A 23,573-nucleotide genomic window follows, 5' to 3' on the forward strand; every position below is an offset into this window, starting at 1 on the left:
CTATTTAGGAAAGAATAGAAAAAGTAAGCCATAAGTATTATAATTTCTAGCTTTTTCAAAGTCACACACAATCTCTTTTGGGAAGAAAAAATGTAAAAGTCCAAGCTAAATTAGCTAATACATTTTTCTTTACATCTTTAGAAGTACCATATAAAATTCTATTATTTTCAAGGACTACATGCCATATTACTAATGTAAATATATGCTTTTCAGAGAATGAGTACAACAGTAATATCAGAATTAAGCAAGTTTTTGCACATTTCATGCAAATACAAATTCAGAACTTTGGTCAGAATTTTGGTTCTGAATTTGGTACAAATTTTGCCCATTCATGATCATATGCAATTAGCTATTTTAGCTCTTTATTTTCCCTTCCAAAATAGACCTCTTGTATCTTAAAGGCTTAATCTATAACTAGAGCAAGGCTGAAACAATCACCTGTGTCATCTAAAAAAACACAACTATATGACATTGTGCGGGAAGAGAGAGGCAGTGGCCTGGCACTGATGACCATCAAAAAGAAATTGGGAACTAAAACTGATGGACCTTGAAATTTGATAGGAAATTTTATATAGTAACTGAAAAACCAATGTTATTTTAAACAAAATTTAATCCCTTTTTATTTGATAAGATTTGTTCATTTTAGTTGATAATTTACATTTATATTTTCATCTTACTACTGTGGCTTTAGTCAAACATGTTATTAATATAATTCTTGAGGTGATTAATATATTTTAATAAAATATTTTAATATTTTATTTTTTTAAAAAGATTGTATTTGTTTTTAGAGAGAGGGGAAAGTAGGAAGAAAGAGAGAGACATAAACATGGATTGGCTGCCTCTCACATGTCCCCAACTGGGGAGCTGGCCTGCAACCCAGGCATGTACCCTGACCAGGAATCTAATAGGCGACCCTTTGGTTTGCTGGGTGATTCTCAATCCACCCACTGAGCCACACCAGTCAAGGCTTATTTTAATTTTTTATTTATTGACTTTTAGAAAGAGAGGAAGGGGGAGATAAAGAGATGTCGATTTATTGTTCCAATTAGTTGTGTATTCATTGATTGATTTTTGTATGTGCCCTGACCAGGGATCAAACCTGTAACCTTGGCATATCAGGACATTCTAACCAATTGAGCTACCCAGCCAGAGCAATATGATATTATTTTAAAAATAATTCATTTAAATTTTGTCTTAAGTTAAAAATAGTTTATAAAGTTCTTATTTGTTTATTTAAAGATTCTATGGAAAATACTATTCAGATAACCTGTTCACCTTACTCTCACCAACCCCTGAACCTTACAAATAACTCTTTCTACAGTATTCCCATGCTGGGAATATTCAAGTATAAACACTGATGATGGCCTAAATAAATCAATATACATTTTCAAACCCTGTTTCCTGTGCCTGCCTTTACTAGGGGCTATAAAAGCTATTTACTTTCTTCCCAGCTCTCCTTGTAATTAGAAGGACACAATTTGGCCAACTATGTAGAGGTAAAAGAATACTGGATCAAAGTCCTTTGGGAAAACTTTTAAATTTTACATATATATATGAACAATGTGCTCTGCCCCCACATTTTTCCATCCTCCTTTTAGTCTTAAAGGAGAATTGGATGTCTGGAGTTGCAGCAGTCCTCTTATAGATTAGACAAGGAAGGCAAAGAGAATTGCAATGACCTGGCTTAAACATCAGAAGCAGCTGCCTAACACAGAAAATAACCCTTTCTGTTTAAGTTGCTGCTTATCAGATATTCTAGTTCTTAGAATGGCCTTTCTGATGCACTACCTTTAAAGAGGTATTCTCACATTCTACTGAGAAAAAGATGGTCAGATGCCCAAGTCAATGACTATCTTTATATCTCTCTTATCTTAATTAAAGAACATGTACCCACCCACTGAATCTTTCTGCAATATTCTGATTATCAGAGCCTGGTTGTGCTAAAAGGGAGGGCTGGTGACCTCTCAAAGCATCTATTTGAATGAGTGTATCCACAGAAGTACTTTTACTTTTGGCTGAAGAACAGGGAAAGAGTATGTGTGTGAGTATGAGTGAGTAAGTGAGTGTGTGTGTGTGTGTGTGTGTGTAGGGTGATGGTAAAAAGAAAAAGGTGGCATGGTGACTTTCTTCCTTCACCTCCATTCACTTAAAATAGTTAATTTCATCAGAAAATTTGTGATATAATAATGAACACAAGCAGCTCTGCTTCAAGAACCAGCTGACAAAGTGTATGGGGCACAGTGGTGACCTCGCTTCTGCAGTTGGGCCCACCCCAGCTCTGGCTCCTTAGTGGGCAGGTATGGGAGCAGAGAGACAATGTCCTCAATACCAACATCGTTTGTCTCATGAGGGTATAGCAGCAGTGGAAGTGACAAGCTCCTTACTTCCAGTGACATTCAGGCATTAGATTTTCAGGAAAGGTTTGAGTACAAGAACAAAGGCCAACATTACAGAGCACATGTGAACTATTTCTTGAGGCACCCTGTATATCCAGGAGGTAGATGAGAAAGTTTCAGGAGTCTGGATGACTCTGGATGTAAGAGCAGATGAGGCTAAATTTGAGTTATTAATGTAAATGGAATTCAGACCATAGCGCAAGCTGGCAAAGGTTTTAAAGATGGTAATTTTGGCCAACAGAGGTGTGTGGCTAACTTTAACTCTTCATCTAATTCAAGTTGCCATTAGTGGTATTGAAAAAACTTTCACATTAAGAGAACTAAAGAAAGGAGAATCATTCAAACAACAATGACACAAGACAATGGTTATTGAAAGCTGAGTAATTGGAATATATTCTCTGACCAAAAGGAATAGAGTTCACTCTGCTTTGAGTTCATATTATTGGCATAATTTAGTAACTATTTTGAGAGAGCAGAAAAATTTCTTTTCCTCTCCACACTCCAAGACTACATATGCAGTATCAAAAGCTCTTCTCTTTGTCTTCCCCTTCCCGTCTCTCTTTCTCTCTTAATCTCCCTCCCACTCTCTCTCTCCCACCCTCCCTCAGCAGAGTAAAACCAACAATCAGCAAAGATTAATACTATTTACGGAACAAATAAAAGGAGTGCTAAGCACTATATGGAGATTTATCTTTTTTTCTTTCTTTCTTTTTTTTTTTACTTACTGATGTTAGAGAAAAAAGAAGGAGGGAGGAGAGAGAGGAAAAGAGAGAGAGACATTGATTTGTTGTTCCACTCATTTATGTATATTGGGATAATGTTCCAATCAACTGTGCTACCCAGCCAGGGCAGGCGATTTTTCAAAATAAAATAGAAGCTCTATTAAATTACTTCCACTTAGTCAAACCACTAGATTAACTAATTCTCTGCATTCTCTCTATAAACACACAGACAAATGTCCATGGCCTCTGAATGCTTACTGATGGGCTATATCATAGTATACCTGCACATTTATGCTTCCTCCATCTGAGTTATAACTACCAGGAGTCATTTATTCCCTTAATAATATCTAAGTGCCTACTACATGATAGGTACTTTTCTAGAAGCTAAAGACATGGCAGTAAATAAAAATAGAATCTTGTCCTTACGTAACTTATATAAAAATAAATTGTTTTAGTTTCCCAAACTCTTAATGTGAGTTATTCTTCCTAATGTAATTAGGTAATTTAATTTTAGATACTTTATTAAAAATAAATGCAAAGTACATTTTTTTCTATTAAAATAAAGTTGAAACTTAGAAATGGCTAAAATGGTAAATTTTATATATATATATGTTTTACCACAACTTTAATTTTAATTTTATTTTTAAAAACTTTTCACATTAACTTATTGACTTTTAGAGAGAGGGAGAATAACAGAGAGAGATTGATTTGTTGTTCCACTTATTTATACATTCATTGGTTGATTTTTGTATGGGGTCCTGACCAGGGACTGAATCCTCAACCTTCGTGTATCAGGGTGATGCTCTAAACAGTGGTCCCCAACCTTTTTGGCACGGACGACCCGTTTGGTAGAAGAAAATTCTTCCACCGACAGCGGTGAGAGGTTGGCTAGGGGGTGGGGGGACAGGTGGCGGAGCTCAGGTGATAGTGTAAGCGAAGCTTTGCTCTCTTGTCCAGCGCTCACTGGTACTGGCCGGAAGCCTGGGGTCGGCAGCCCCTGCTCTAACCAATTCAGCTACCTGGCCAGGGCCTACCACAGTTTTTAAAAAATGGACTTGAATATTAAGGAAAGACACAAATTACTGCCACAAATTATCATGGGCAAGAAAACCAGAATGTATTACATAAATATAGAAGTGTTCTAAACTCATATTATTTCACACATGTCCTCTAATTCTAGGTTTTCTCTAACAAAACCCAAAGCAGAACATTGTAGATTTTGCATTTTGAAACGGTTTATGTAAAAAAGACAACCTGGAACTCTCAACAGTAGATTAATATTCAGATAGGCCTTGGCCCATGATGGAAAGATTGGCTAATAAATGCACACAATAGGTTTTTCTGTAAAAACACAATACTTAAGTTACATATGTATAATTTTTTATAGTTCCCTACTATGACTTTTTAGATGAGCTGAAGAACTACTCATCCAAACAGCTTCAACTCTCTAAGATGTATTTCCTTTCTTCATGTCTTTATAAAAAGTATTTTTTCCATTTATATGAATATCATCAGTCTGGATTTGGCCTGAAACCGATAATCAGTTTCTGTAGATAAGACCATTTTCCTCTTAAGTTTTCCACTAGACATTATAGAAGAAAATGCAAAAATCAAGGCACTTTTAAGAAATTTTTCACAAACTGATGCTTTGTTTTATTTAATATTCCAGCTCTGTTTAAAGCTTTTAATGATCAACTTTCTTGCACAGCAGCTAGTTCAGTGTGAAATCACCCTCTTTAAAAGTGAACATTAACTAGAAAGTTTAACTTCTGATTTGGCCTCCATTTCTGAGAACACTTAAAAAAGTCAAGATTAGCAGTCTTGAACCCTAAGGCAAGTCCCTGTAGGTCAGATTTAGATGACTGCATATTCGTGTTAAATTACCCTGTGTATGTTCAAACATGGCTAAGTTTCAAACAACAGAAGGGTTACGCTTATTTGCTATACTCCCTTCAGCCAAATTGAATAGGTGGTTACATAACTTGCCAGGACAAGTAGTAGAACTGAGTCAGACAGAACCAGCCCAAGTAAAAATTGTGAATTAGGCAGTTTGACTTCAGTGCCACACCTCTTTAGTACTACACACACTTCCCTGATCCTCGCCCTTGGTATCATCGCCCTGAGGGTCAGCCTCATACTGCGTACCTTCCCCCCTCCAACCACCAAATTCCTCTCTCTTCCTGTTTTTCTTCCACTCATGCAGAAACTAGCTTTCCCTCTCTCCTTCTTCCCCGTCATTAATTAAAATTTACCTCTCCAGTATCTTTCGCCTTCAGGGTTTAAAGTGACAACTACCTAATCTGATAAACCCATCTACATTAATGTTCAAAGAGGGAAAGCTGAAAGGTAAAGTGAATTTACCCTTGACTTTCTAAAGTTAACACCTTTGGAGTTTAACTCATTACTAACTAAAAGTGAAAATTTCTTTTTAAATTTTATTTTGGATTTTAGGAAGAGAGAGGGGGTGGAGCTAAAAGTGAGAATTTCCAGCAGAAGCATTCAGGAGAAATATTTTTGTTCAGGTAGAGCAATTAAGTACCTGGCAAATCAAATAGGAAGTGATAAATGTTTTTAGCCCAACAGGCTGCCAGCCCTATTCAGTGTAACTAAAAAGCCCTGGTCAGTTTGGGGTCAGTAGGGGAAAATTGGAAAAGAGCTAAGAATCTTTGGTTGGGAAAAAAAAAAAAGAAAGAAAGAAATTTACAGGAGCACAATTAAATTTTCTGACTTAATCTTTCATAGGACTAGCCAGCTTTGGTACCTAATAAATATTTTTTTAAACTTTCTCTTCAGAATAAAAGAAATTATTTGAAAAAAGTTTCTCAATAAGTCTAAAACACGAATTCCAAAAATCTGTACAACTTTCGTTGCTATTGTTTGATTTCTAAAACTAATGCTTTAAATTCATAGTTTTAATTGACATATTTCATTTAATCCTATTGACTACTGAAAGAACATGACTGGATATTATCAGCTATTCTTATTTCCTTCACTCTGTAAATGAGGAAAATGATGCTCAAAGAAGTTAAGTGGCTGGCCAAAATTTGTGCTTGGGTCTTCCGAGTGTAGATGCTGTGCTCTTTCATTGTCCCGTGCTACCAGGCTGCCTCCCAATATTTAGAGTTATCTGTGCCATTGCTGTCATGTAACTCTACATCCTAGGGGAATTCTCACATTTTGAAAACAGTTCAGCTACTATCAAAAGAAAATAACCTGTTTATTCAATGGACCTGAGGGTAATTGTAGTCCTATCCTGTTTCCATCGCTGCATTTTTTCCCCTAGCTAATTCTTGGTTCACTTGGAAGTGTTAGCACTGCCTCACAAAGTCTTCCTTAAGCACTGTCAGAGTTTGTGCTCCGATTACCTGCTCATGTTTTGGTGGATTACTTATCTGGCTTCTGCTCTCACCTGGGCAAAGTTCCCATCATAGTCCTTACTCTGTTAGCAAGAAAGGATAACATGTTTCTGGCCTTAAAGGGGGAAAACACTAACATAGTTGGTACAAGCCAGAATACAAATATTTCACATTGAGATGAATACAAGAAGCCAGCTGGGAAAACATTGCTATTTACAGACTTAATTAGCCCAGAATTCATTTCAGCTTTTGAGGTAAAAGTGGTATTTTTAAATCATTGACATTTGAAGAACACAATCTCAACATTTTGGGGAGATATAAAACCCTTTCTGAATTTATCAAAACATATACATGATCTCCCTAGAAAAATGTACAATCACACATACTTGAAATAGAGTTTCAAGAGGTCCATTATGGGGTGACCCATGGGTTCCACATAAAATATTGCTGATTTAGAGAGTGTCACAAGTATGGTCCCTAAGTGATGAGCATTCTGAGGTCCATGGGCCACTTGGGAATCCGGTTAAATTTGTGTTACTGTCACTAATTTCTTTATTATTAGTAGTAAAAATCTATGTTGACCTTTTATAATAAAAGTAACACATACTTGTAAAGATTCTAAATAAAAAGATTTCAGAAATGCACTGTTTTCTGGAATTCTAACCCTCAGAGAAACCATTGTTAATGTTATGAATATTGTCATATATATAGATATATGAACTTTTGAACAGAAATCAGATGACACTATAGTGCAACATGGTTTTGTCCCTAGGTAATATGTTTGAATAGACCATAGTGTATGTAATCACTTCACTATTATGGACATCTATTTTTAAAAATATTATAATTGCCAGTAATATTGCAATGAATGATCATATCTCTGGGCATATATGTAAACATTTCTTTAGGATAAATTTCCAAAATGCAATAAGTTAAAGGAATAAACATTATGAATTATGAAAGACTTTGCAATTGTACCTCCAAAACAAACAAACTAACCTGTAATCCTACCAACAATCATGGGTCATTACCTACTTTACATGTTTTCACCAGTAGCACATAAAAGAAGTCTTTAAAAATATTTTTCCGATTTGATAGTTAAATACAATAGTTCATTTTTGTTTTAGTTTTAATTTATAAACTTGCTTGACTTTCAAATATTCATTGCTTTTCTGAATTTGTTTTTTGTAAATTTCTTATTCATTCTTGTTTTTATTACTATATAGAAGCTTTATGTTTTACGTGGGAAATTTACAAATTGTTTTACGATTTTGGAGGATAACTGGGTAGCTGTTGCAACAACCAAAATAAATTCCATATGAATCAAAGAATAAAATGTAAAAATAAAAGCCATAAAAGTTCTAGAAGAAAACATGGGAGAATATTTTTGGTAATGGAAAATGGCTTGTAAGCATACAAAAATATACTCATTATAGAAACAAAAATTACACTTGTAGTGAGATAGCATTGTTCCTCTAAAATATTGTATTTTAATTTTCTATCATATCTGAAAGGAGATTAACCTGTAGATTTCTCTTTTGTGTACTCTTTATTGGGTTTTGGTATCATAGCCATTTATTTAAAAACCAGCCTTTCAGCTCATGCAAAACAGAAGGATTACTAGTAAAAAAACATTGAGGGCAAGCACTTGAAACGATCTTAAAAAAAAAAGAAAGAAAGAAAGAAAAGAAAAAGTGCTCACGACATCATCTACTTCTGTGAAAATTTCCAACACCATACTCTTTATACGTTCTGACAGGAATTCATAAGCTATTCCAAGTTTTATGAACACTGCTTTTCTTTCCAATAAATACATGAACTTTCAGGGACAGACACAGATGTTCCATGGTTTTTATTCTCACAAACCCATCTCACCCTCTCTACCTCACCAGCTCGATACCTGAACCAGAACATCTAAAAACTCCTGTATCAGAAAATGGGGAAAGAACTCCAAGCCCTCACTTCTGGAGACCGCTCCAGTTCAGCTAGGCTGGTCTTCGCACTGTTACTTCCACCCCTTTTCCTGCTGCTGATCGCTGGTTTTATGTTCTTTCCTTCAACTGTCTTGGCTCACCTTTGATTCATTTATCCCATTACTTTCTCTTCAAAACCCAGTTTAAGTTTCCTCCTTCCATAACCTAATCTAGCCCATTCCACATACCACAGACTTTCGTTTGTTAATATACTTAAAGTTCGGCTGTACATTCTATCTATAATTGTTTTCAGACTGGTTGAGAGTGCAAGTTTTTTCCCTTGGGTTTTGGGGTTAGCTCCTTGAGGGCAGGTAACTTACCTTAAAATTCTGCTGGGCATTCAGCACTGTGGGTGAACGCAATCAGTGAAGACTTGCAAGGCAAGTTTGAAGACATCCATCACAGTTATTCGTTTAGTAAATGAGATAGTGAAATTAAGTGCTCGCCAAAGGTGGATCATTGCTATTAACTCCCTCATTCATCATACGTGCACAGCGGCCTCAGCGGCTAGGGAACCTGGGATTGCATCTTTAACTTTGTCTCTGATCTCTCCCTTTTAGAGCCACCGATGAGTGTAGATTTGTCTAGGGCCCAACACCAGAGTTCCAAGACTAAATTTACTCCCAGGCCCCTTCCCAGAATGGACCAGGTAACCTTGTATCTCTGAGAATAAACCCAAACTATTGAAACTCAAATGCCAAGGTATCATTTACTCCTGAATTCAGCAAGACATCGTTGTAAATAGCTGAAATTCAAATATTTAGGTTGCAGGCGGGGGGGGGGGGGGGCGGCAGCTGCTAGGACATACCCTTTGCCAAATTATAATGTATAGTCCAACATAGAAAAAATGGACGTTCTTTATTTTATTAGATTAAATTAAATGCTTTGCTTAAATTTTTACTTTAAGATTGTTTCAGTTTCAGAGGAAAAATAACTGGGCAAGAACTTACATACTTGTTTCAAAAATATGAGGGTTTGGGTTTTGCAGAGGGCATTTGGAGTTGATGGAGTGCTGTCACCACACCTTCTAAGATTACTTTGCAACAGTGGGAAAACTCGCAGGGCTTTCCTGTTTTCGTTGACCCCGCCATTTCCAAGTTGCTGTATTGCTGCAGGGAGCGGCCCAGCCTAGCTCTTTATCTCTACTCTTCTGCTCACCCCTTCAAAGCCCAATCCGCTCGGTGGGAATTTGGAAACTGCGCTGGAGGCAAAGTGGGGGGGGAGGGGTTCTTTGGACTGATAGGGGAAGAGAATCAGGCATTTTTTTTCTCTCTCATGCCCCAGGGCCATAAAGTTCTGCTGAATTTGCAGGTGGGTTGAGGGGGCGGTCTGCTACATTGTCAATTTAGCCTAAAATTGGGTTAACAACTTCGCCGGGAGGCCAACAACCTGAGCTTCTGGCTACTCAAAAGAACGCGAAAGCCAGGCCCAAGGCACCGGTTGTCATGGGAACCAGAGCGCGCCGGTCTCCCCGGCGACCCTGTCCCCAGGGAGGGGGCGGGGCTTGAGGCCTAGTGGACGAATCAGGCCTAGGGGAGCGCAGGGTTGGTGATCTGCTGTCCTTCAGCAGCCCGGAAAAGGTTGAGTGACAGAAACGGGGGCGGGGCCAGCGCGCTGCCTGAGGTGGGACCGAAGTTGTGCCAGTAGCTCCAGCGGCCACAGCGCGGCGAGGGTCACACACCATGATCACCGGCCGTACAGCCCTTCGTGCTGGCGAGCAGCACGCTCTGGCTCCCCGGTGTGTCTCAGCCGCCTCAGCAGCGCTCGGAGCCGACTGCAGGAGTTGAGCCACTCCGCAGCAGCGGGGTTTGTCGAAGCCCTTGGAGGCGCGCTGAACACAGGAGCGCGGAGCGGCTGCGCGAGCGTTCGAGGGTCAAGCGGTCGCCGGCGGCGGGGCGTTTCCGAGGTGTGGTGGAGGAGGAGATGCTGCTCCTCTTCTCCCCCTCCCCAGGCTCGTTCGCCAGCTCCTTCGGCTCACGTTCGCAGCCACTTGGGGGAGAAGAGGTGGTGGCTCTCCGCGCCCGCGGCGGCTGCCGGCGGCCCGCCCCGACGCCGCATCCCCGCAGCCCTCGCCCCGCGCTCCAGTAGCTGGACCCCGTCTCCAGACCAGAGGGTAAGGACAGGAGCGGCCCTGGGCTCTGGGCTGGACGTGCAGAAGTGCAAAGCAAAGTGCACTGCACTCGCCCTCTTCCTCTTCTCTCAGCTTTTGCTCCAGCCCCTAAAACCAACTCCTCTGTTGCTTTGGTGGAAGAAACTTTTCTTTGGTTTTCGTGGTGGTGTGTTTCTGTATGTTACAGTGGGGGTAGAGGAGGGATGAGATGAAGTTTCATTTTGAAGTAGGTAGATCCACCTCTTCCGTGGAAGAAAGCCAGATTCCTGGGAATGAAACCCCAGAGGGCGGGTAAGAGATCGTGGGGTAATAGGGAGTGACATTGTCCCATCATGCTGGTCTGGCTCTGCTCTGTGCGCGCTAAGGGAAGGGCTCCCGGAGTCTGTTTCTAATTTTTGTAAATGATTGTGGACATGCTTTGTGGTTAGAGGCCGGCCAGAAGAATGTGTATATGTGAGGGCTCCGGGAAGAGGGGGTGGGGTGGTGAGGACTGGGGGCAGTGGGGGCAGAGGGAGAGAGACACCGCCTCATGCAAGCTCTCTTACTGCTGTTCTGCTTGCGCGAGTTAGCCGCCTCCCCTCCCCCCTTCCCCTCGCCCCCGTACGGAAAGCTGGAAAGCTAAAGTTTGGTAAAGTCAAGAAAGTTCTTATGAAGTTTAATTTCCTTCTGTTGTGAATATACTGGAGGAGGGGGAGTGGTAAAAAATATATTACCACTGAAATGGACTTACACAGCAAGCAATAAAGGTTTCATTGGCCTTACACATGTATGATTGACACCTCCACGCACTTCCAACTAATCTCTAAGACAGCCTTGTGTCATGTTCGTTTAATTGCATCTTTGAAACAACAAACGCGGTGACTTCATAGGGAGCTGCCCAGAGCTGATTTTACCTCTCAGAAAATGGGGCAATCGGGTTTGTTTTCAAGGCGGGGACCTAAACAAAATGTAGGACACTTGATCTGTGGGTGAAGGGCGCTGGTAACTAATTAGAAAGATGTTTAAATTTATCTACAGAGTTTACTAAAGGATAGGGAAAAAATAAAGGTCGTTGTGTTATGAAACAAGCATTGATATTTTCCCAGCTTCTTGAAGACTGGGTTCCCAGGGTCCAAGTAAAAACTTGTTTCATGCTCAGTGGTTGCTTGTAGTACTCGTATGATACAAATTATTCTCGTTTTAATATTATCATTTTAACATTAAATGCACGCATATATTGATTCAGTAAATTCATACAGAGGCAAGTTGAATACTTTATCATTCAGTCCTAAATTTACTATACTTCTTCATAATAACATTGTGTTCTAACTTTGATGTTGTAGAGGCTTTGTGGGAATATGTGTGGGGCGGAGGGTAGGATGGAAACTGATATTAAAAATAGAAAAAATAACTAGGGTTAGTTGTTAGGAAAATGGACTGATTTATAGTCTTCCACTTTTACAGTTGGGGGATTATGACATCCTTTACCATTATGTAAAATTGTCCTTAAAAATATTTTTAATTTATTGTTTTTAGAGAGAGGCTGTGGGGGGGGGGCGGAGGGAAGAGAGAGAGTAAGACAGACATGGATTTGTTGTTCCACTAATTTATGCATTCAGTGGTTTGTGCATGTGCTCTAACCGGAGATTGAACCCACAACCTTGGCCCACAACCCAGGCGTTTGGGGAGAATGCTCTAACCAACTGAGCTACCCAGCCAGGGCCCTTAGGATTGTTTTTTGAGTTGACATTTGTCCCACCCAAATTTTCACTTGCTTGTAAAGCCTACTTATGTTTTGAAGGGTGATTACCAGCATACAAAAATATTTATAAATAGTCTTTCATGTCACAAGTAACACGTACACAAACCATTAAAACCAGTGTCAATTTAAAGGATAGATTTTGATACTGTGATATGAGTCAAAATTTGTAAATACTCACACTATCTTTTTCTATAGGCACGCTTCAAATGCAGGAAGTGAATTTGAGAATTGCCTAATCATTTATTTTTGGGTAGATGATAGTTGTCGATCTTTTAATGAACGGAATTTATGTGTTCTTTACTAAGAAAAACAGGTTGAATCCTTGTTTTGTTTCATTTTTAATTGGTTAAGGATGGGATGGGAGAGCATTGTAGCTTCTCCTGTATCAATTGAGCATACATTTTTCCAGCCCATCTTGTTGCCCAGCTCCAAACCTAGTGGAGAAAAGGACTGTTGGTGATTAGCTGCCACTGCTTCTTCTGCATTTTTGACAGTTTGTAATTTTTAAATAAACTACAAAATATTTTTATAGTATAATTACATTGTAATTAGTATCATTTGAAATTGGAAAGAAACACTACCATACTCCAAGTCCATGTATTTAGGAGTTACTCCTGTCAACATATTCTTATTTTGGCATGTACTTTATGCCATTTATTAGAATAACGTGTTGAAAATATTCTGTCTGGCCTTTGATGTAACCAAGTGTGACTCATTTAAGTTAATGTCACTTGACAAAGTAGGGACCTGAAATGTTGAAAAGATGTGGGGTCCCTGGAAAGAAAGATCAGTGCTGATGGGGAAAGATGAGGGTCCATTGCTCTGGATTTCCCAGTTTTTCTCTGAGAACCTTCTACTTTTAATTTGAAAATTAAGATGGGTTGAACAACTCAGGAACTGGATTTTCAAAACATAGCTTTTAATGAGTAAATTAATATAGGACTTTAAATAGTCTAAGTTAAAGTTTCATGCTCAATGTAAGAAATGAGTATTATCTACAAACAAACAAAGGTCTCTTGCTGCATACTGCACCTATGCCTAATAAATAGTCTCCTATTTTATTTCTAGTTGGGTGGCTGCGTGTTAGAATCACCTGAGTAGCTTGAAATATTTTCATGCCCAGGATGCCCAGGACTCAACCCAGACCAATGAAACCAGAATTTTTGGCATGGGGGTGGGGGTGTGTGTGGGACCCATGTGTCCATATTTTTGGAAGCTCCCTAAGAAATTAAACATGGAGCCAAATTGTGAACCAATGTTCTGGTTCTCTCTAGAAGATCAGTATAGAAAACTTGATTTCCACAAATGCAACATTTTCATGTCGAGTTATAGTTCTTCTATATAAATCACAAGTATGTTTTAAAAAATAAACTTATGTCTCCAAAGCATCTATGTATATGCCTATCTACAGGACTTTTTACAATTTGATTCAGAATTTAAGATACAGATATTTCCCTCTAGTTCCTTAGACCGCACTGTTCTAGCCACGAGTGGATAAAGTTAGTTTAATGAGCTAGTATTTTCCGTATTCCCACTAGCCCTATTTTGAATGCTCAATAGCCACTTGTAGCTAGTAGCCACTGTATTGGATATCGTTGCAGAAAATTCTGCATTACATACAGGTATAAACATTTGTATTACATTTTCTCGTTATCTGAAATGGAATATATGTAGTCATTTCCTTCAGATTTATAATTTAAAAATACGTACTTTCGATAGTTATTTTTTAAGTGAGGGAAATACATTTTTGATGTTTACATGACCTCTTTCCTCAGTATGTTGCTCCTAGTTGTAAGATTTTCCTATCTAACTTCACTGAGGAGAAATTTTAGTGTCCTTTTGTTTATTATTTATACCAGAGTGCTTTGAATCTAACCAATGACTTAAAATTGCCCTTGTGTATTACAATACTTCCTGGTCTGGAAATAGAGAAAGTCATTATTTAATTCAAGTGATGGCATTTGATTCAAGGTTTTTCTGTTTAGTGAAGGTTTGTTTTGTTTTGTTTTGTTTTGTTTTTTCGCCAAATCGAGACTCTTAGTTGGGATATGATACAATTGATTTTTTTCAATAGGAAATCATCTTAGTTTTAACATGAACATGCAAACAGACTTTATTTTTCTCCATATAGGAAACCATCCCCTTCAACAAAAAAGAGGTTTCTGAATGATTTGAGATGGTTGGAAACTAACAATATGTCATGAATTTTAATGGTGTTTGCCACTTGTTAACTGATGCGCAGTTTAGAAGAAACCGTACTGTGGAGATCATCTCACCTGTAACAACTCCTTAACATGTGTAAAAAAAAATCAAAGTTTTCTCTATTGATTTAGTGTGTTCTGATTAGAAATGGAAACAAATTATTCTTAGCTAAAAATATTCTTTCTTTAGTTTTTTTCCTTATCGGCAGATGGTACATTTCCTTTACACGTATACATACACTTTTTTACCTACTCACATAAGACGAATTTGCATCTAGAATGTTGTGGGGTTTTTTAAAAGGATGCCCAAATGTGGGTGGGGGGAGAGTATAAGGGGAATAAACAGTAAAGAAAAAAATACAATAAAAAAATAAAATAACCCTGGCTGCTGTGGTTCATTGGATTGAGTGTCGGTCTTTGAACTGAAAGGTTGCTGGTTCAATTCCCTGTCAGGGCACGAGCCTGTGTTGTGGGCTGGGTCCCTGATGGAGTCAAGCGAGAGGCAAAGGTCCATGTTTCTCTTGCACATCCATGTATCTTTCCCTGTATGCCTCCCTGCCTTTTCTAAAGCATAAATAAATAAATCTTAAAAAAAAGAAAGCTTCTTGTTGAATAACTTAAGGTTTAGAATGATTATATAACCTGAGAATGTGGTAAAAAATATCCAGAGTTGGTGGGTTTTTGGAAGAAAGATAAAGCTTGGAAACTTTTTAAAATAAGGACACTCTTTAGAGAAATGTTATTCCTCTTAGCACTGCTTAAGTATTAAGCACTTTTTCTAGAAAAGTATAATTTTAAAAATAAGCATTTAAACTGTTAACAAATGATGAATTGTTTTAGGTCTTAATGTAGTCAGATGTCTATCTTTTCTGGAAAATACAATGTAATCCAGTTTTTGAAGTGAAAAGAAATAATTCGTATTTTGGAACAGGAATTTTCCTTATTGTAAGGTTCTGACTGATAGATTGATTTCCTCTTCATTGTCTTTTGTATTCTTGGTTTGTGCTGGGATATAATTTTGTGGAATTATTTGAATGTAATATTGATTAAATTCATTCTTTACACATCTGTTTTAATTTTATTCTGATGCTACCTTTTGTATTTAGTTTAAAGAATGAGCTTGAGGCAATGATTCAGATGTGACACATGTCAATATTCTATGTGCTGTGTGAAAATGTACCAAAGCTAAAATATATCCTTACAGCTGCACTTGAAAGCTGGACTACTTGCTTTGTTAAAACAAAACAAAATAAAACCTAATAATTAAAAATATAGTAAGTATAATAAAAACTTTAGTTCAGGAATATTCAATTATCAAATCAAAGCTAGATAAAACTGTTATTGTTAACACATACCATTCGGTTGAGTTCAATCATATCTTTGAAATTCTGGCACTGCTTTGAGGTATACGGAAATGAATTACAAATAGGATATAGTATCCCCGCAATACTGTTACTTAAGTTACAATTCAAGTTAACATATCCTCCAATGTTTGTAGTCATATAATTCTTTTTAAGATGTTATTTATTTACTTTTAGAGAAAAGGGAAGGGAAGGAGAAGGAGAGATACAGCAATGTGCGAGAGATACATTGATTGGTTGCCTCTCTGCTTGCCCCCAATCCAGGACCTGGCCCACAACAGAGGCATGTGCTCTGGCTGAGAGGCAAACTTGTGACCTTTCGATGTGAAGGTTGGTGTTCAAGCCACTGAGCCACACCAGCTAGAGTGGTTATATAATTTTTAATAGTTATAATTTAAAAATCTAGACTATATTATTCTCTATTATTACAAGATATGGGGATTTCCTTCAAGTTTTATTTTTTAATTTTTCTTTACTTATTTAAAAATTATTTTTAAAATATTTAAAAATTTATATATAGAGAGGAAGGGATGGAGGGAGGGAGGGAGAGTGAGAGAATGGGAGAGGCAGAGAGAGAGATTTGTTGTTCCACTTATTTATGCATTCATTGGTTGATTCTTGTACATGTCCTGACCAAGAATGAACCCACAACCTTGGCTTATTAGGACAGCCCTCTAACCAGCAGAGTTACCTGGCCAGGGCTTCCTTCAACTTTTAAATAAAAGAAAAATTTTAATGTGGTCATATAATATATCAATAATATATCATACTCATTGTGTAACTGAAGACCAAACTGAGCTGTTTTTAGAAATTTCATCTGAATCTTTTTTGATGTTTATGTTAGTATATCAAGATTTCTAGGGATTTTAAGATTGTATTGAGATACTAAGATTTAATTGGAAAATGGATAATATTGTTCCTCTACCTACAGGGATACTAACGAATCACTTTTCATTAGTAAGCCAAAACAATTAGTTGACTGTTTTTTAGTAGCAGTAATGAATGTGGACTGATCTATCCATGTTCTGATGTCCAGATCTCTTCTCTCTTCTTAATTGTTTTGTGTTCTGTAAATATACAATGAATTCCTCCTGCTTTCTTCCAGGCACTTTACTAGGCACTGGGGATTCACAGAAAGGAAGCATATCCAAGACAGCAGATAAATGGAATAGTCTGTGGCCACATAGCTTTAATCACCTGAGTTCATGCCAAGTAAATTGACCCACTGACAGGATATATTGACACAGAACAGCTGTGAAGAGAAAATTAAATGACATGTAAACTTGCCTTGTACAACTCTGCAAACACATGGGTAACTATCTGAACATGAATGGTTTTTGGCACAGCTGTAAATGCTGTGTTGACCACTCCTGTTTGATTCAGAGGGACACTATAGCATGGTATTTAGAGCATAGACTCTGAAGCCAGGCTGCCTGAGTTTTGATCTCTGACTTTGATTTATCAAATTTCTGATCTTGAGCAAGTTTCTTAAACTCACTGTTTAGTTGACTCAAATTAGTTTTTTAATCTGCAAAACGAGGATAATGACCAGGCTTCTTTTATGGGATCGTTGTAAGGATCTAATGAGTTAATACATGTAAAGCACTTAGACTAGTACCTGGTGCATACCAAGTATTTAATAAACATTAGCTATAGTTATTTTTGTATATAGTTGATTTATAGCAGTTTTTTTTAAGCACTGAGTAAAGGTGATATGTGAACTAAAATGTGTCTTTTTGTTTCAAACTTATGGCCCTACTTTGTTCCTTGGGCTGCATGTTTCTTGTACTCATTACTCGGGCTCCTTGGTATACGTAATGTATTCCTGATTTTACACATTTCATGGAACTTGTGAAAATAAATGTCCTCTTCAAACTACTCCTTTTAAGAACAGTACATCTTCTGTTTTGGAGTTACTTTTAGAGCATATGGCATGTGGTTTTGAATATCTTTCTAGTGGCACATCTGTTCTTTGAGTGGGTTTGAGTCAATTAAATACTATATTTACTCATGTTTTAGGTGAGTGGTAAGCAGTATAATTTGAATTAAAATGAAAAATGAGCCCTGGCTGTTGTGGCTCAGTGGATTGAGTGCTGGCCTGTGAAACAAAGGATCACCCATTGGATTTCCTGTCTAGGTCACATGCCTGGGTTGTGGGCCAAGTCTCCAGTAGGGGGCATGCCAGAGGCAACCTCTCATTGATGTTTCTTTGTCTTTCCCTTTCTCCCTCCCTTCCCCTCTCTAAAAGTAAATAAGATCTTTTAAAAAATGAAAAATGATTATAAAGTGATAGAGTGATTTTTTAAAAGATTTCATTTATTTATTTTTAGAGAGAAGGGAAGGGAGGGAGAAAGAAAGGGAGAGAAACATCGATTGGTTGCACCTCCTGTACCCTGAACTGGGGACTTGGCCCTCAACCCAGGTACATGCCCTGATCAGGAATCGGATCTAACCAGTGACTTGTGGTTTTGTAGATGATGTCCAAAACACTGAGCCACACCAGTCAGGGCAAAAGGAGTGATTTTTTAAATATGGCTATAAACATAATTATAAAGGACAGTCCCAGAAAAGTTTTTGATAATATTATGTATGAGGACATGGGTATGTATCTTCCCAAAGTGTGTATTTTGAAAGGTGGTAACACTCCCAGACTTAGAAATTCTAGAATATATTTAAATGTACTTGTCACAGTTTCACAAACACACAGTTATTTAATATTTGTGAATGTTAGGTTGCTATGCCTCTGGGAGTAAGTGTTGTGTAGCATAACGTGAAATTGTTTAGAAAGTATTTGTGGCACATTTCCCAAGAGATACTATGTACCATTAGAACCTGTAATATGTTAATATACCTTGTGAACTTCCAAGATGATATCATATATATCATTTTTCATTTATTTGACAACTTAACTACAGAATTCATAGTACATCTTTTAACATCTCTCATAATAGGAGCACTGATTTGGGAAATGCTGCTTTAAATATTCTTTATGTGTGCCCTACCCAAGACCATTGCAATGATTTGTTCTGCTTCTTGCAGTTATGGATTACATTGGGTTGCTAATACAAGACACCTAGCATAACAGTGGACTAAAAGAAGGTAGAGATTTATTTTTTTTTTCTAACATACCATAAATCCAGGCATAGCACTCCACAGCTGGTATGGCAGTTTCAGGATATGGCAGTGAACCCAGACATCTTTTAGGTTTCTTCTCTACCTCCTTAGTGCATGGCTTTCATCCTCAACATGGCCTCACGGTCACAAAAGGGCTCCTAGAGTTCTATTCAAAATGTCCTTTCAGGAAGACAGAATACGGAAGAAATTGGGGAAAATGGCAGAAAGGATGTACCTTCCAGCTGAGTCAAATTTTTGTAAAGAATTTTCTTGAGAGCCTTACCCAGTGACTTTGGTTTATACTGGCCACCTCTAAATTCAAGGGAAGCAGGGAATTGTAGGGTTTTTTTCTGGGCCTTTGGCTCCCAAAGCTAACTGAAGTAAGTAGGTATTTGGGATCCAGTTATTTTCTCTCCAGACTTCCTAATATCTGATCTCCATTTGTTTCCAGTTTAGTGGAATTTGGTTGTAAAGCACATAGTTGGGGGGTTTAGTATTACTGACTTCCCATTTGGTGTCTGACACATAAACGATGTTGATTGAAGTGTACTGACCTAGACCACATTTAAGAAACTGGATTCACTTTCTGTGTAGGCTGATTTATAGACATTAAGATTATTTGGTACTTTTATACTTTGCATTGTTTGACAGTTCCTTGAAATAAAATAGCTCATGTATACAGTTTTAAAAATCATTACTTAATCTACCATTGAAATACTGAGTTACTGTTAACCTTTAACAGGAGAAAATTAATGTATTTCTATCCAGTCTTAAGTGTCGTGTTTGTGAAAACTAAATCTAGATAGTGTCATGACTTGTTTACTTACATCCCAACATAAAATAGGAAGATGGTTTCTCATAAATAGGAAAATTTCAAATTTAGACTGTTTGGTTTGTGCTTTAGCTCTTTTAGTATTTATAGTCATTCTGGGTAAGTAATTTAATCTCTCTGTCTAATCTTCAAAATGGAAATGATAATACCTACCATACAGTTTTGTGAGCTTTATTCCTGAATTACTACACATGTAAAATGATTGGGCACAGCCCACTGGTTCAGTTTATAAGAATTCTTTCCCTTTCACTTCTTTCTTCGGTGCATATATTAGAGGAAATAGTAACCTAAGAAATATGATTAATAATACTAAGAAAACAGCATGGCTTAGCTCTATCTATCACCCAATGTATTACTAGCTTCTTTAATATACATTATTTTGATTAGGTCACTGTGCTTTTATTAGATTGTTATATTGTATATGTAAGATCTTTCTAGACATGGTAGGTACATATAGGTCACTTTAAGGCTAAAATGGTTGAAATTTTAAAGGAAATAAAATAGGTAAATCTGCCCATGTCCTCTTCAATATGTGAAAAAAATACAGAAATTGGTAGGAAAAATATCCATAGGATTGTTTGACTATAGTTAAAATAGCAATAATTAGAAATGCTTTATAAGTAATACAAATTTATTTTTGTTTTGAATGTCTTGTTTCTTGTCTAAACTAATTATACATCTTACAGTATTTGACTACTTCATGTTCAAAATTGTTTTCTGTATTTTGAGAAATACTGAACAATAAAAGGAAAATGGTTTCTCATAAAACACTTTATTTTTTTTTTATTTTAGTTGTTTATTTTCAGAGAGAGGAGAAGGGAGGGAGAAAGAGAGTGAAACATCAATTGGTTGCCCTTTGTTCACCCCAAATGGGGACCCGGCTCACAGCCCAGGCATGTGCCCTGACAGTGAAGTGAATCCACAACCTTTTGGTTCACAGGCCATCACTCAATCTACTGAGCCACAACTTCCAGGGCCCTAAAAAACTTTAAATCTAGGTTAAAAAAAAGATAAGAAAGATAGGAAACCATTGTATATTACAAAACAATAAGTGCAATAAAACTCGTAAGGAAGTGTAGCTTGATTTAATCAGGATTTATGTGGACAACAGAGCTGGAGCAGACATTATTAGATGTGGGAACTAGCAGTGTGTCATAGAGCAGAATGAAAGATGAGGGAGTTCTAGATGGTATTTGAAGGTGAGAAAAGTAGGGGGGCAGAGAAGTATCCAAAGAGTGAAAGAAGTAGGAAAGTGTGTTAGGAGAGCCTCTCAAGGAGTATGTGACCAACAGTGCCAGATGCCACACTAAGGAAAGAGCACTGAAAAAAAGTACAAGAAACAGAACAGTGTGATCAGTTGAATATTATTACCATCAAAAGAACCATTTCGCAGCCCTGGCTGGCGTAGCTCAGTGGCTTGAGCGCGGGCTGCGAACCAAAGTGTCGCAGGTTCGATTCCCAGTCAGGGTACATGCCTGGGTTGTAGGCCATGACCCCCAGCAACTGCACATTGATGTTTCTCTCCCTCTCTCTTTCTACCTCCCTTCCCTCTCTAAAAATAAATAAATAAAATCTAAAAAAAAAAAAAGGAACCATTTTGCTACACTGACAAGGAGTGGAAAAGGAAGGACATTAAATTGGGGGATGGTATTTGGTAGTAAAATAGATGAGATTTCATAGGCCAGAAGAATTTTTTTAGATTTTATGAGATTAAGAGACTTAAAATGCCAGAAAGAATGAAAAAGAGTAATTTCCTTTTCTGAGGCTCTGGATGCAAAGGAGTAAATCCTAGGTAGAGTTGTTAGCTTTGGTTATTCATGAGGAAAGCAACATTTGTCTGTAAGATTTTTTTTTATTTTATTTTAATCATTGTTCAAATACAGTTTTCTCCTTTTTACTCCCAGTCCAGACCCCCCTCCCACCCTCCCCACTTCCCTCCCATTACCACCCTCCCCTTAGTCTATGACCATGTGTCCTTTAAGTTTGTTCCTGTGAACCCTTCCCACTGACCCCTTAAATTCCCTCTTCTCTCCCCTCTGTCTGTAAGATTGAAGGGAGGTATACAAAGATAGACACTGGCTTACTGATGAGTAGAGATGAAAATAAGGTTCTGTGAAAGAATTGACAATGCTCTTATCTTCAGAACCTGCTGTTGGAGGAGGCAAGATGATCTGCTTTTAAGTATGATTTGGGTAGTGGTGAAGAATTGGAAGTTTGAGGAGCCAAGGTAAAGGTTAGATACTGTAGCTGTTGGGAAAGTAATGGGAGATTGATAAAGGATTCACAGGTCTTATCCGTTTGAAGTTGAATACTTTGAATAGTGATGGCCTAAATCCACATCTGTGGAAAATGAAGACTCGGGTATAGGGATTCTTGCAGTCTGTGATGGCTAAGTAATATATGGGGCTTCCAGAAAGGAGGAAACCTCACTGAGGCAGGGAGGCTTAGATGAAATGGAAAGTTATTTTATTCACCACTTTCTGAATTTGCTCAATGAGCTAACTATTGATGGAGTCAAAGATATTGATCATTTGCTGCTATCTGCCATACCACTTTGTTAGAACAAGCTGACAAAGGATCCTGACTCGAAGTGAAAATGTGTCTGGTGTTTGTTCAATTGAGAATGCTATGTTGATTAGTTACTGCTTGGTTCACTTACCTGGGGTAGAGGATTATTTTTAAAATGAGTCATTTAAACTATAAGTTCAGGAAAAGTGTTTAAATGAAAATCTCATCCTGTAGTTGAATATTTTGTTATGGTAGTTGGGTACTTTTTGCCACTAGTGTGACTTTGCTGTTAGCTTTTTTACTTACTTAGTATTATGATAATTATCACTGGGATTTAAAATTTAGAATTAATCAGGAATGCTTTCTGCAAATTGCTTTGGCTACAAAAGAATGTTCTATCCCCTTCTATGAATTAAGCATCATACTTGGCAGATAAAAAGTTTTGAAATTACCCCATCCTTACATTTTTAATTCATGTAAGGTTTTTATCTGCTACACCTAGTGTGACATAAGAAGTAAAATTCAAACATGTTTATTATTTTACCAACTCAGGACTTGGTTTATTTTTTTTCATTCCTGAAATAGCATATTATAAAACTTCTTGGCTATGTAAAAATAATGGTGGATTGCCTAAAGTTACCCACTTGTTTGTTAAGTAACAGCAAAATTCAGTGTAGGCCTCTAATGACAGTACAAGGATCAACTGCCTTTACCTTGATTAATAAAGTGTGCGTAATGCTGACTGGTATGTTTTTCTTTTCTGCTAGTTTTTATATTACCACATATTTGTAAGCAAAAAAAAAAAACAACAACAAAACAACAACCCCAAAACTAGAACAAATAATGTTATTCTAGCTTATAAATTACTCCTAGTTTGTTTAGACAACATGCTTTTAAATATACTTGACCTATTAACTACATGAAAAAGACTAAATCAGGGGTTTCTAATTTTGTCTCAAGAAAAATTTTCAATGGTATGTAATATAAGCAGCAAAATTTGATTCCTTTAAAACTATTATTTAATTTGAAAATTTTAACTCCTTTTTTACAATCCCGAGAAACATTGTATTTCATATCTCTGTATTTTGACAATTAGCTTTTTAGAATGAACACTATATTAGAAGCTAACTAGGATGCAGAGATTTACAAATATGCATCTGTTCCATTATAATATGTAAATTAAACCAATAATTTCTTCATGAACTACACATATAGTATATGTTTGTATCTTTCAAATGACCTAAATGATCATTGAAAAT

At 37.2% G+C, this 23,573-nt stretch overlaps 1 protein-coding gene across 12 annotated transcripts in view; it reads left to right on the forward strand.

Moving 5' to 3' along the window:
* Positions 1–10,092: 10,092 nt before the first annotated feature.
* The window catches only part of PTPN13 (protein tyrosine phosphatase non-receptor type 13), a 203,536-nt gene continuing 190,055 nt past the window's right edge, over positions 10,093–23,573 (forward strand). For all 12 annotated transcript variants that reach the window (XM_045820083.1, XM_045820090.1, XM_045820086.1 and 9 more), the window contains exon 1: positions 10,093–10,560. The gene's annotated coding sequence lies outside the window, so the exon portion shown is untranslated. The remainder of the gene's footprint in view (positions 10,561–23,573) is intronic.

The sequence above is a fragment of the Phyllostomus hastatus genome, unplaced genomic scaffold (assembly GCF_019186645.2).
Source record: "Phyllostomus hastatus isolate PE091 unplaced genomic scaffold, TTU_PhHast_1.1 phas_scaffold_39, whole genome shotgun sequence".
Lineage (NCBI taxonomy): Eukaryota > Metazoa > Chordata > Mammalia > Chiroptera > Phyllostomidae > Phyllostomus > Phyllostomus hastatus.